Here is an 11826-nt window from a genome sequence, read left to right on the forward strand (position 1 = left end):
TCACCAGACCTGAACCCAATCGAGATGGTTTGGGTTGAGCTGGACCGCAGAGTGAAGGCAAAAGGGCCAACAAGTGCTAAGCACCTCTGGGAACTCCTTCAAGACTGTTGGAAAATCATTTCCGGTGACTACCTCTTGAAGCTCATCAAGAGAATGCCAAGAGTGTGCAAAGTAATAATGAAAGCAAAAGGTGTCTACTTTGAAGAACCTAGAATATAAGACATATTTTCAGTTGTTTCACACTTTTTTTAAGTTTTTCATTCCACATGCATGTTTTAATTCATAGTTTTGATGCCTTCAATGTGAATCTACAATTTTCAGAGTCCTGAAAATAAAGAAAACTCTTTGAACGAGATGGTGTGTCCAAACTTTTGGTCTGTACTGTACATATGCTCCTCACCTAGCTGCACTCCCTCTGCACGCTACTTGGGTCTGTACAGCATGGGGACTGAGGCTCCACACAGCTGGAGAGGGAAGACTGAACCAATTACCCCCCCCACTCACGGACTGCGTGGTCGGCCGCTGTGGAGTGAACGCCCCTGCACTCCAGGTGGAAAGTGATGAGGGATGAAGGAGCCATTCCCACTCACTCGCAGGCCATGTGGTCGGCTGTTGAGGAGGGAATGCCCCTGTACTTCAGATGGAGAGTGATGAGTGAAGAACGAGCTGAATTCCCCACTCACGGGCCACGTGGTCAGCCGCTGTGGAGCTAACGCCCCTGTACTCAAGTGTGGGAGTGATGAGTGAAGACTGAGCCAATCTCCCTACTCACGGGCCACGTGGTCAGCCGGTGCGGAGCTAACGCCCCTGCACTTTAGGAGTGACAGCCGGAATCTGAATGCCAGATTAGATCTGATCATTGTGTAAGGGGGTCTCTGTACAATAACAGTGTAAAGTCCGGGCTCAGTCACGTTCTTTCTGTACCAGGTGCTGTCAGTATTTATCACTGCCCCTTATAGTCTATGGAGCTGGTAACATGTCAGCTTTGGGGTGACTTATAAATATCACCCATTGACTGACTACAGGGAAAAACTGGGGAAACTTCCATCCGTGTTTTGTATACAAAAGAAACAGATAATATTCTGATGGTAAAAATGGACGGGCCATAGAAAAGATGACAATCAGATCCGGCATACTAATGATATTAGAAGGTTTTGTGCAGATGAGAAAGACAATGTGTGAATATTGAATAATAAGTCATAGAACGAATCCGAGCGACGCTTATTAAATGCTTCAGGAAATCTAATTCTAAACTGTTTGTTTTTCAGCTGCCGGCGTCAAGCGCAGGTAAGAGTCTATATTGTCAGTATGTAACCTGCCTGATATAGCGCTCGGCCATCTCCACCAGTCCCATAGTTACTGTACAGAGGGTGGAGCGCATACGTGTACTCCGCTCCATCCTATAGAGGCATCTCAGAGCTGGAGGGTCCCGCGGACAGATTCCCAGCAATCAGTAGAGCACTCCCTATACTGTGGAGAGGGGAGAACTACTATGGGATGTCTCTTAATAGTTTACATCAAATTCTAGAGTTACAAAAGGTTCTAGTTTAACCCTTGCTTAACATGTACAGTGATATATTTTCTATGCATTATAGGCTGAACACGGCTGATGCGGAAGACGTAATCTTGCAGAAAAAATGCAAAGACACTATTAAAAAGATCAAAATGCTGTAAGTAAAGAAATGTAATGATCTAATATGTGCAAAGATGTTTCCTTATCCCTGATGACTGATCCATTTTACTCAGGCAGGGAGGATATCCTGTAAAACATATATACACAGACAGAATATCTGTATATCCGGATACTTGCCATGTACTGGGTACCAGTCATGTATCATATTTTACAGTACAAAGATGCCATAATAGTCTTTATGGGATACAAATAGTACAATTATTTAAATTGTTAAAAAGGTACCAGGAGTAAACCCACATGGGCCAGTATTGTAAATGGCTTATTTAGAAAGAAAGGACATAGAATTGCTGTAGGGAAATGTATGCAGAGCTTATCTGACAGGTTTCCCACTGAACAGGACTGAGCAGCCTGCAGTGTATTAGAATACATGAAGGCTGCATAAGACAAAATGGAAAATAACTACAATATTGATATTTTTTGCTATCAATGTTTATCTATTGTGAACGTTAAAAAGGAAAATAATATGCAAAGAGAAGCTGGGCCATGTTGTCTTTTTCTGCCACTAATCTAGATTTCTAATTATAGATTTTTAGCATGTAAAGGGAATCTCACAAGATGTTACCGCATCTAAAACTGCGATTCCAGAGATGTGTCACTTATTGTGCTGCTTGGTGCAGTTTTAATAAAATCACTGTTTTATCAGCTACAGCTCTACCAGTTCTCAGAATGCTGAGTTCTGTATAACTCCATCCACACCACTAATTAACAGTTTTCTGCATACTGTGCATTTACAGAAAGCTGCTAATCAGTGTTGGGGTGGTGTTATATAGAGCAGGAGGACTACATGGCAAGAGACAATTAGTCCTCTAGTGATAAGTTCCTGCTGATAAAATAGTGGGAACTACCACAATCAGCCCAATAAGTGATACACCCCTGTAGTCAGGGTCTCTGACCCTATATCATGCTGTTTCCATATTAAATAGCAAAAAATGGCTGATAGATCCCCTTTAACAGTGGAATATAGTAATCATAATAATTACTGACATTTGTAGATTTTAATATAAGATTTATTTTCCCTGTACAATAGAAAGAAGGACATACAAAACTTTGAGCATCATATTCAAGAAGACAAGATCAACCTAAAGGAAATACACCTGACTCTGTAAGTACTGAAATATTGAGCTAATAAAGGCAGATTACATAATGAATTATATTCCAGTTTTCCTCTATTCTCCCACAGTGGACAAAGGCTGTGTGCGCATATTTCGTTTTTTCATGCGTTTACGCAGTGTTTTAAACTGCAGCGTAAATGCATACGTTGTGCTTCCCCAGCAAAATCTAGGAGAAGTCAGCAAATTCCATGCGCATGTTACTTTTTTAAACGCAGTGTTTTAGATGCCAAATATTTGACAAAGTCGATGCATTTAAAAAAGCGACATTTCACTTCTTTTTCACCCAATGAAATCGATGTTTATGTCGGTCCCTCTCTCTCTCTCTCTCAGTTGGTCAGTCATTCTCTCTCTCACTCTATCGGTCGGTGTCTCCCTCCCTCCTTTATACTCACTGATCACAGGCTGCACGGCTGTCACAAAGCTCTGACAGCTTCTCCTGCTTTTGAAAATGCCGGCCGCTCATTATTCCATCTTGTATTCATTGCTTCCCCCGCCCACCGGCGCTTATGACTGGTTGCATTCAGACACGCCCCCACGCTGAGTGACAGCTGTCTCACTGCAACCAATCACAGCCGCTTGTGGGCGGATCTATATCGTGCAGTGAAATAAATAAAAAAAATTACGTGCGGGCCCCCCCAATTTTGATACCAGCCAAGGTAAAGCCACACGGCTGAAGGCTGGTATTCTCAGGATGGGGCGCACCACGTCATGGGGAACCCCCAGCCTAAAAAGATCAGCCAGCAGTCGCCCGGAATTGCCGAATCCATTAGATGCGACAGTCCCGGGACTCTACCCGGCTCATCTCGAATCGCCCTGGTGCGGTGGCAATCGGGGTAATAACAAGTTAGTGGCAGCCCATAACTGCCATTAAGTCATAAGTTAATCATAGCAGGTGTCTATGAGACACCCCCCCTCCATGATTAACCTGTAAGTTAAAGAAAATAAGCACATACTCACGAAAAATCCTTTATTTGGAATAAAAGCCAAAAAGTCACCCTCTTACCACTTTATTAATCCCCAAACAGCCCTCCATGTCCGACGTAATCCACACGAGGTCCCATGATGCTTTCAGCTCTGCTACATCGGAAGCTGACAGCGAGGGCCAAAGACCATGACCGCTCTCTGTGAGCTCCACGCAGCAACTGAAGTGAGTCGCGCTAGCAGTGATGACATCACTCAGGTTACCTGCAGCCACCACTGGATCCTCCAGCTGTGACAGCAAGTCGCCCGAGTGATTGAAGTGATCAGCAGTCTCGGGTGGAGGACTGGCCGCGGGTAACCTGAGTGACGGAACCGCTGATCGTGCGGCTCACTTTAGTCACTCAGGGGATTTGAGGTCACCGGTGAATCCTTCACCGGTGACCGCAAATCAGGCCCTGGCTCACAGACAGAGCAGCGCAATGAAGTCGGGTGAAGTTTATCCAAGGTCATTCTGATGGTGTAGCCATGATCTATGGGGATGTAGCAGAGCCGAATGGGAACGCACTGTCAAAAATGCATCCAAAATAATCCAAAAGAAAGCTTTTCTACGGAAATATAACCGAGGCAGTCTACCGAGATCCAGGGGTTCCTCCCTACCCCCATGACTTAGGGGTAGGTTCTTCTTTGGCTTCTCTGCCCCTGCACCTGCTTCCTCTGTTTCTTTTGCAGGTCACTGATTATTCATCACTGGGGCGGCTGATGCATGTACACTGTGTCCATAGACGGTCTTCAAAAAAATGTAGCCAGAGGAACATCAAGATTTCGGCTTAATGAAAGTCATTGAGTTGAAATCTTGCCCTGCGCATATGCTGCCTCCTGGCCAATTTAAGACCTGCAGACCCGTCGTAGAATCACAATGTGTACGCGCCGCCCACCCCATTGATGGCGGTGGTGTAGAATTTCAAAAAGGTCACCGAATATAATCATTGACCAGTAAAAGAAATACAGGAGGCAGGTGGAGGGGCGGAGGAGAAGACCCTGCCCACAAGATGCCCTGATGCACAGAAGATGTCACCAGGTGAAAACTTACAGGATGAATATTCAACAACCACAGATCGGATTCAGTCACCGCAGGTATCAGTTTAATCAGCATCACAATGCCATTATGGCCATGGCTTTACCCTATAGGGCTAAATCATACTGACAGGTTCTCTTTAAAGAATGAATATTACCCAGCTATACGGTGGTTATAAGACACATAGGGCTGGTGAATGCCTAGATGTAAAGACATTAAAAGGAATCAGTCACCAGGTTGTTGCTACCCCATGCAAGAGCAGCGTATAAGGGTAGAGACCGTGATTCCAGTGGTGTCACTTACTGAGCTTATTACTGTAGTTTTGATAACATCACTTTTTATCTTCTGCAGATTCTCTGAATACTGAGCTCTGTAAGGTCCCACCCACACCACTGATTCACAGCTTTCTGAGTACACTGTGGCATCTTTTTGCCTATACAATCAGTGGTAGGGGTGGAGTTATACAAAGCTCATAGAAGGCAGCAGGTTTACTTGTTCTTCAGTGATTATCTCCTATTGATAAAACAGTAATTTTAACTACAGGAAGCAGCCCAGTAAGTGACACACTACTGTAATCAGAGTCTCTGTCTCCTGACTTTGCTGCTCTTACATTGGGTGTCAATAACTCGGTGACAGATTCTCTGTAATCAGATGTATGGATTATAATATAGGGTGCAATGAATCATGATACGAGATTTTATGTATTTAATGTTTTCTATTACAGAAATGAGATTAAATGGATGAGACTGCCCAACTGGTGCACAGACATCAAGTACGTATATTATATCCGTGCCTATAGATTATATGTAGATGAGGATACAGGTGCACCGAGGGCAGGACAATTTCAGCCTAGTGCATATATCCACACACTATTCCTCACTATTCTGCACTTTTGGGAAAATTTAAGCTTTATGTTTACTGTATTTTCCCAGTTCAGAAAGTGATGGATTTTCTGTAGGATAATTGTGGCGCCCTGGATAAGCCAGGTCGTCACAGAACTACACCAACACATCCCACACCCCGGTTAGGCACACCGAAGCCAAATACAAATCCTTGTTGCCTTCCTCCAGGGGCTGATGTCCACACCAGGGGGTGGGCCAGGCGGTTGGTCCCACCCACCGAGGAGTTCACAGTCCTGGAGGCGGGAAAAGGAAGGAGTTCAGATTAGAGTTTTGAGGAGTGAGGAAGTAGAGTGGTAGTGGAGCAGTCTGAAGGCGGTCCGGGTGTGTGGCCCGGACGGTACAGCAAGGTTGGCAGACGGTGGTGACCGTCTGCAGGAGAGGCTAATTGGAGCAAACCGTATGGACCGTGGACGGGCGGTGGCCCGGCGGTACCGGATCGGAGAGTAAAGAGAAGCCAGCACCATCCGGCAGGGCTTACGGACCCCGACAAGGCTAGGAGTCGCCGTTGAATTTGTCAAATCCGTTAGCGAAGGGAACCTCCGGGGTTTCCCAGCAGTCAAGACCCGATTGAAGGCAACCGTTCAAACCATAGAGGGAAACACAGTCACCGCCAAGGCTACAGTTCCCAGGGCCAGAGCCTGCGGGCAAAAGGGGCTCCCTCAGCATCCATCCAAGCTGGGGAGCGGGTTACCGGTGGGAAGCCATTGTAACCGTAACACAACACAGGTGCAGGGAAAGGTAGTCACCATCAACCTGCCGGGAGGAGAAACACCGCAGCCGTCTGTGGGACCCGTCCATCCAGCCGTTTGTTTTACCGGAGACTTTGCATTCATCATTGGCTGAGTGAGTACCACCGTGCCGTGCGGCACAGCGCTGCCCCCGCGACCCTGCACCTCACCAGGCCCCGTAACCCGCCTGCCATACATCCCTACCTCCCTCTCCGGGCCCCGGGACAACCAACCACCCTACCCACGGAGGGAAGAACCAACATCCAAGCTGCTCCCTGTCATCGCTCCTGGGATCCCCGTCCAGAGCAGCGGTGGTGTCACCAATCTCACCACAACCGTGGGTGGCGTCACGGACAATATCCCTAAACCCAAACCAAACCACCCCCTTTCACTCACGGGCGAGGAACGCCGCTCGAGTCTCCGGGATCCGGCCCACCGCTCGAGCCACCACCGAGCAGCAGCAGCAGTAGCCGGACCCGAGCAGTGGGTGAGCGCAGCGTCCCCTCCTCCGCCCGCGACAACTTGGCATCACGAACAGGATCTTACCGCTCTGCCGTCTGGTAGAGGTGCGCCTTGTGACCGCCGGAGGTGTCCGGCCGAAAATTTTGAGAAGCCGCCATTTTGGGCGCAAAAAGTCCCCGCTTGAGCGTCTTCCCAAGTAGTGGAGGCGCGAAAACCGAAACCCCGCCCCTGTAGAGGAAGAGCCGGAAAAAGACTAAGGGGGACGGATGGCGTCTGGCCGCATGTAGCCCGCGGCTATAAAAGCAGGGACGCCAGGACCCTGCGGCCATCTTTTTGTTGGTTCCTGGAAGAGGCCGCCGCAGAAATGTACCAGCCGTCCCGCAGCACCGTAGCCCCCGCGCCTGGAACCGCGGCGTGGGTGGAGGTCCGGACCGCCCAGCTACAGCAAAGACTGCAGATCCGCATGCACCTCCTGCTGGAGGAGTGGGAGGCCGACATGGCGGAGGTGGTGGCGGCTATAAGGAGACGCGAGGAGTAGGATTTGGAGGAGCGGGTAAGAGACCCACGTCCCTGTATTCCGGAAGGATCGGCCATTGCGGCTGAGGGGCCCGGCCCGCGCCTGCTCACCCTACCGCCTTCCTTGCTATCCGCGTTAGTCGTTACTGCCCCGCCACTAGGCCCGCTACCCGCCCAACCGGTAGCGGTACCCCGCCTGTCCGCCCAAGTGGACCGATCTGCAGCCAAGGCCCGTGACCGTGCAGCACCGCTCCCGTGGAAGACGCCGAAGGCCGAGCCTGTTGATGAAGTTGTACCGGAGGCACCGCTGATCGTGCCTGACCCCGCATCGGCCCCGGCAGTCCGTCTCGTACAGGAGGAGGAGGTTCAGCGGGAGAGGATCCCTGTGCCCGTTCCCCACACCTCGGCTGAGGTTGCGCCGGGTCGCCACTGTAAGGCAGCACCTCAGGCCAAGTCACCGCGGGACCTTCCACCCAGATTGCCAGTGGTGGGCAGCGTCCAGGAGGTCTCGCGGGGCCCGACCCGTGCGCAGGGGCTCGCAGCAGCCCCGTATTGGGACAGTCAGCCGACACCGCTGGGCCTGGAGATTGCCGGGAGGGAGAGGAGGAAGGCGGAGATGGTGGCCCGCACTATTGAAGAGAAAGAGCGCCTCCGAAGAGCCACCTTCCGGGTGAGGGGCCCAAGATACGAGGGACAGGTCCGGCAATTTGATACCCGAAGGGGGTATGGATTCATTTATGAACCGGGCCTGGAGGCCGAAGTTTTCGTGGCCCGGAGAGATGTGAATGATCACCTACCGTAAGAACATCCCAGCCACAATCTGCTCCCCGGTGACCTCGTCAATTACACCCGACATTGTGGGGAGAGGGGATGGTACGCCCTGGGTGTCCGGCTGAGAGTAGGCCAGGGGCTTCAAGCGCCCGCTCAGCCCTCTACCCCGGTCGGTGAGCTGGATCTGAAGTGAAGTCGGCGGTTCCTCCGCCAGAAAGTTGTCCCCGTTGGGATCATCAGCACCGTTGTTGAGAGTACCGTTTAGAAGTTTGAGAATGATAAGTATTAATGATCAACCGAAGAAGTTTACCTGATTAACAACCATGATTGAACCGGTCGTTGCCGGCAACTGTTGTCCCCGTGGGGACCATCTCTATCTTTGCGTAAGGAACTGCTTACGGACAAGCCCGAGAACTAGCAGGGGAACCACGAACTTGTGGTATGTAAATAAAAATGTTTGGCTTGAAACCGTGACCGCCTCCGGAGAGGCTGATTTGGATGATGGGCCTAGAGGGAAGGGATGGCCCAGGCCCGCCACTACCGTAACCGGTGGCGATCCTCCGAGGGCTCAGGGGTCCCCATGGACGCGGGTCCCCTGAAAGGGACAGAACCCGCTCAGGCAACTTGGTGCTGGACTGGGGTCAAGGGGTGCTGCCCAATTGCTTAGGGGCAGCATCAGGGCCAGGTTGCTTGGGAGGAGGAAGAGCGGAAGCCGTACCGTTAATAAAGACAACCGTTTAGTAACGTTTAAGAAATGTGCCTCCCGATGTGGGAAGAATGAAAAATGCTTATGTTTTAAATGTTTTTACCGTTTTATCTTTTACAGTTAAAATAAAACCGGTGATGGACGGGCAGCCCGCGGACGGTCTGCATTTTACTAAGGAGGAATGTGGCGCCCTGGACAAGCCAGGTCGTCACAGAGCTACACCCCACACCCCGGTTAGGCACACCAAAGCCAAATACAAATCCTTGTTGCCTTCCTCCAGGGGTTGATGTCCACACCAGGGGGTGGGCCAGGCGGTTGGTCCCGCCCACCAAGGAGTTCACAGTCCTGGAGGCGGGAAAAGGAAGGACTTCAGATTAGAGTTTTGAGGAGTGAGGAAGTAGAGTGGTAGTGGAGCAGTCTGAAGGCGGTCCGGGTGTGTGGTCCGGACGGTACAGCAAGGTTGGCAGACGGTGGTGACCGTCTGCAGGAGAGGCTAATTGGAGCAAACCGTATGGACCATGGACGGGCGGTGGCCCGGCAGTACCGGATCGGAGAGTAAAGAGAAGCCAGCACCATCCGGCAGGGCTTACGGACCCCGACAAGGCTAGGAGTCGCCGTTGAATTTGTCAAATCCATTAGCGAAGGGAACCTCCAGGGTTTCCCAGCAGTCAAGACCTGATTGAAGGCAACCGCTCAAACCGTAGAGGGAAACACAGTCACCGCCAAGGCTACAGTTCCCAGGGCCAGAGCCTGCGGGCAAAAGGGGCTCCTTCAGCAATCATCCAAGCTGGGGAGCGGGTTACCGGTGGGAAGCCATTGGAACCGTAACACAACACAGGTGCAGGGAAAGGCAGTCACCATCAACCTGCCGGGAGGAGAAACACCGCAGCCGTCTGTGGGACCCGTCCATCCAGCCGTTTGTTTTACCGGAGACTTTGCATTCATCATTGGCTGAGTGAGTACCAACGTGCCGTGCGGCACAGCGCTGACCCTGCACCTCACCAGGCCCCGTAACCCGCCTGCCATACATCCCTACCTCCCTCTCCGGGCCCCGGGACAACCAACCCCCCTACCCACGGAGGGAATAACCAACATCCAAGCTGCTCCCTGTCATCGCTCCCAGGATCCCCGTCCAGAGCAGCGGTGGTGTCACCAATCTCACCACAACCGTGGGTGGCGTCACGGACAATATCCCTAAACCCAAACCAAACCACCCCCTTTCACTCACGGGCGAGGAACGCCGCTCGAGTCCCCGGGATCCGGCCCACCGCTCGAGCCACCACCGAGCAGCAGCAGCAGTAGCCGGACCCGAGCAGTGGGTGAGCGCAGCGTCCCCTCCTCCGCCCGCGACATAATTATCTATAATATAACGCTGAACGTGTCCTTTCGTCTGAAGCCGTGTGTGTGCAGTGCAATGTTCACGTCAACACAGCACTGCACATGTGCCGGCCGTCACCTCCGCCCACCCAGACCAGCGTCATTGTGAGGGAGGGGAGACGCGAGGAACTGCGCTCCGACCACGTTGTAAAGTTCATATGGTGGTATGCCGTGTCAACAGAATGTGGGCATCACGTGACCTGAAGATGGCTGCACCTGTATGCAGGCTGCTGACCGGTGCGCTGTGGTGCAGGGCACAGGCTGAGCAATCTTGGGTTGTGGGATGCAGGGGTTTGGATTCTGCACCGGGGAGCACAGGGTCTCCGTGGAGGCTACACGGTTCTGTGTGTTTAGAGACCGGCAGTGGGGTGTCAGAGCAGGAAGCCCGTGCATCAGGAGGTGGAGGAGCTGCTGAAGCAGGTACAGCAGTGCCGGGGCTGGCCGAGGTCACTGACATCACTGCACTGACCATCTGCGCTAGCCTCCGCACTCCACTGCTCTGGTTATCTGCCAATACACACACACATATGAGACCAATTCACTGATGTCACCTGCACTAACTACCACACTCTACTGCTGTTATCTGCCAATAAACATATAGATAGATATAGATTTTTAATCAATCATCTAATATATAAAGCTGAATGTGTGTATGTACAGTATGTGTGTATGTCTGGGATTGGCATCTGCACCGTCGCAGCTACAGCCACAAAATTTTGCACACTCACACGTCTGGACCCCGAGAGCGTCATAGGCTATGTTGTGAGACGAAATTTTAACCCTGCACGTTCCAATTTACCAATCAATTTTGCCCCTATCTACATAATGGGGAAAAAGTGAAACGAAAAGTGTATCCGCACCATCGCATTTACGATCACGAATTTTGCACAGACACCTCATGTGACCCAGGGAACGTCGTAGACTATGTTTTGACAGGAAAATGTAACCCCACGCTTTACAGTTACTCTCCAAAAAACATGGCTCCATTAAAGTAAATGGAGCCTGGAACTACAGGTTATTAGTAGGAGCTGTGATTGGTTACTATAGGAACAAGAGACATTCATAGTATAAGAAGGTTATATGTGAGGTAATAAGATGTCGGTGGGGAGATGGATAGAGAGAGACAGACAGACAGACAGAGAGACAGACCGGGAAAGAGACAGAGAGACAAACGGTGAAAGAGACAGACAGAGACAGATGGTGAAAGAGACAGACAGAGACAGACGGTGAAAAAGACAGAGACAGACGGTGAAAGAGACAGACAGAGACAGACGGTGAAAGAGACAGACAGAGACAGACGGTGAAAGAGACAGAGACAGACCTGGAAAGAGACAGACCTGGAAAGACACAGACCTTGACAGAGACAGACGGCGAAAGAGAGACAGACAAGGAAAGAGACAGACAGAGACAGGCAGACAGGGAAAGAGACAGACAGGAAAAGACACAGACAAAGACGGGGAGACAGACGGGGAAAGAGACAGACCTGGGAAAGAGACAGATGAGGAAAGAAACAGAAAGATAGAGACAGACAGAGACAGGCAGACGTGGAAAGAGACAGACGGC

The 11826-nt window shown here is 50.8% G+C and overlaps 1 long non-coding RNA gene across 1 annotated transcript in view; it reads left to right on the forward strand.

Moving 5' to 3' along the window:
- LOC142292429 (uncharacterized) overlaps nt 1–1670 on the forward strand; it is a 51770-nt gene extending 50100 nt beyond the window's left edge. The window contains exons 3-4 of the long non-coding RNA XR_012750602.1: nt 1269–1287; nt 1596–1670. This is a non-coding gene — a long non-coding RNA (uncharacterized LOC142292429). The remainder of the gene's footprint in view (nt 1–1268; nt 1288–1595) is intronic.
- The last annotated feature ends 10156 nt before the right edge of the window (nt 1671–11826 follow it).

The sequence above is a fragment of the Anomaloglossus baeobatrachus genome, chromosome 1 (assembly GCF_048569485.1).
Source record: "Anomaloglossus baeobatrachus isolate aAnoBae1 chromosome 1, aAnoBae1.hap1, whole genome shotgun sequence".
NCBI lineage: Eukaryota > Metazoa > Chordata > Amphibia > Anura > Aromobatidae > Anomaloglossus > Anomaloglossus baeobatrachus.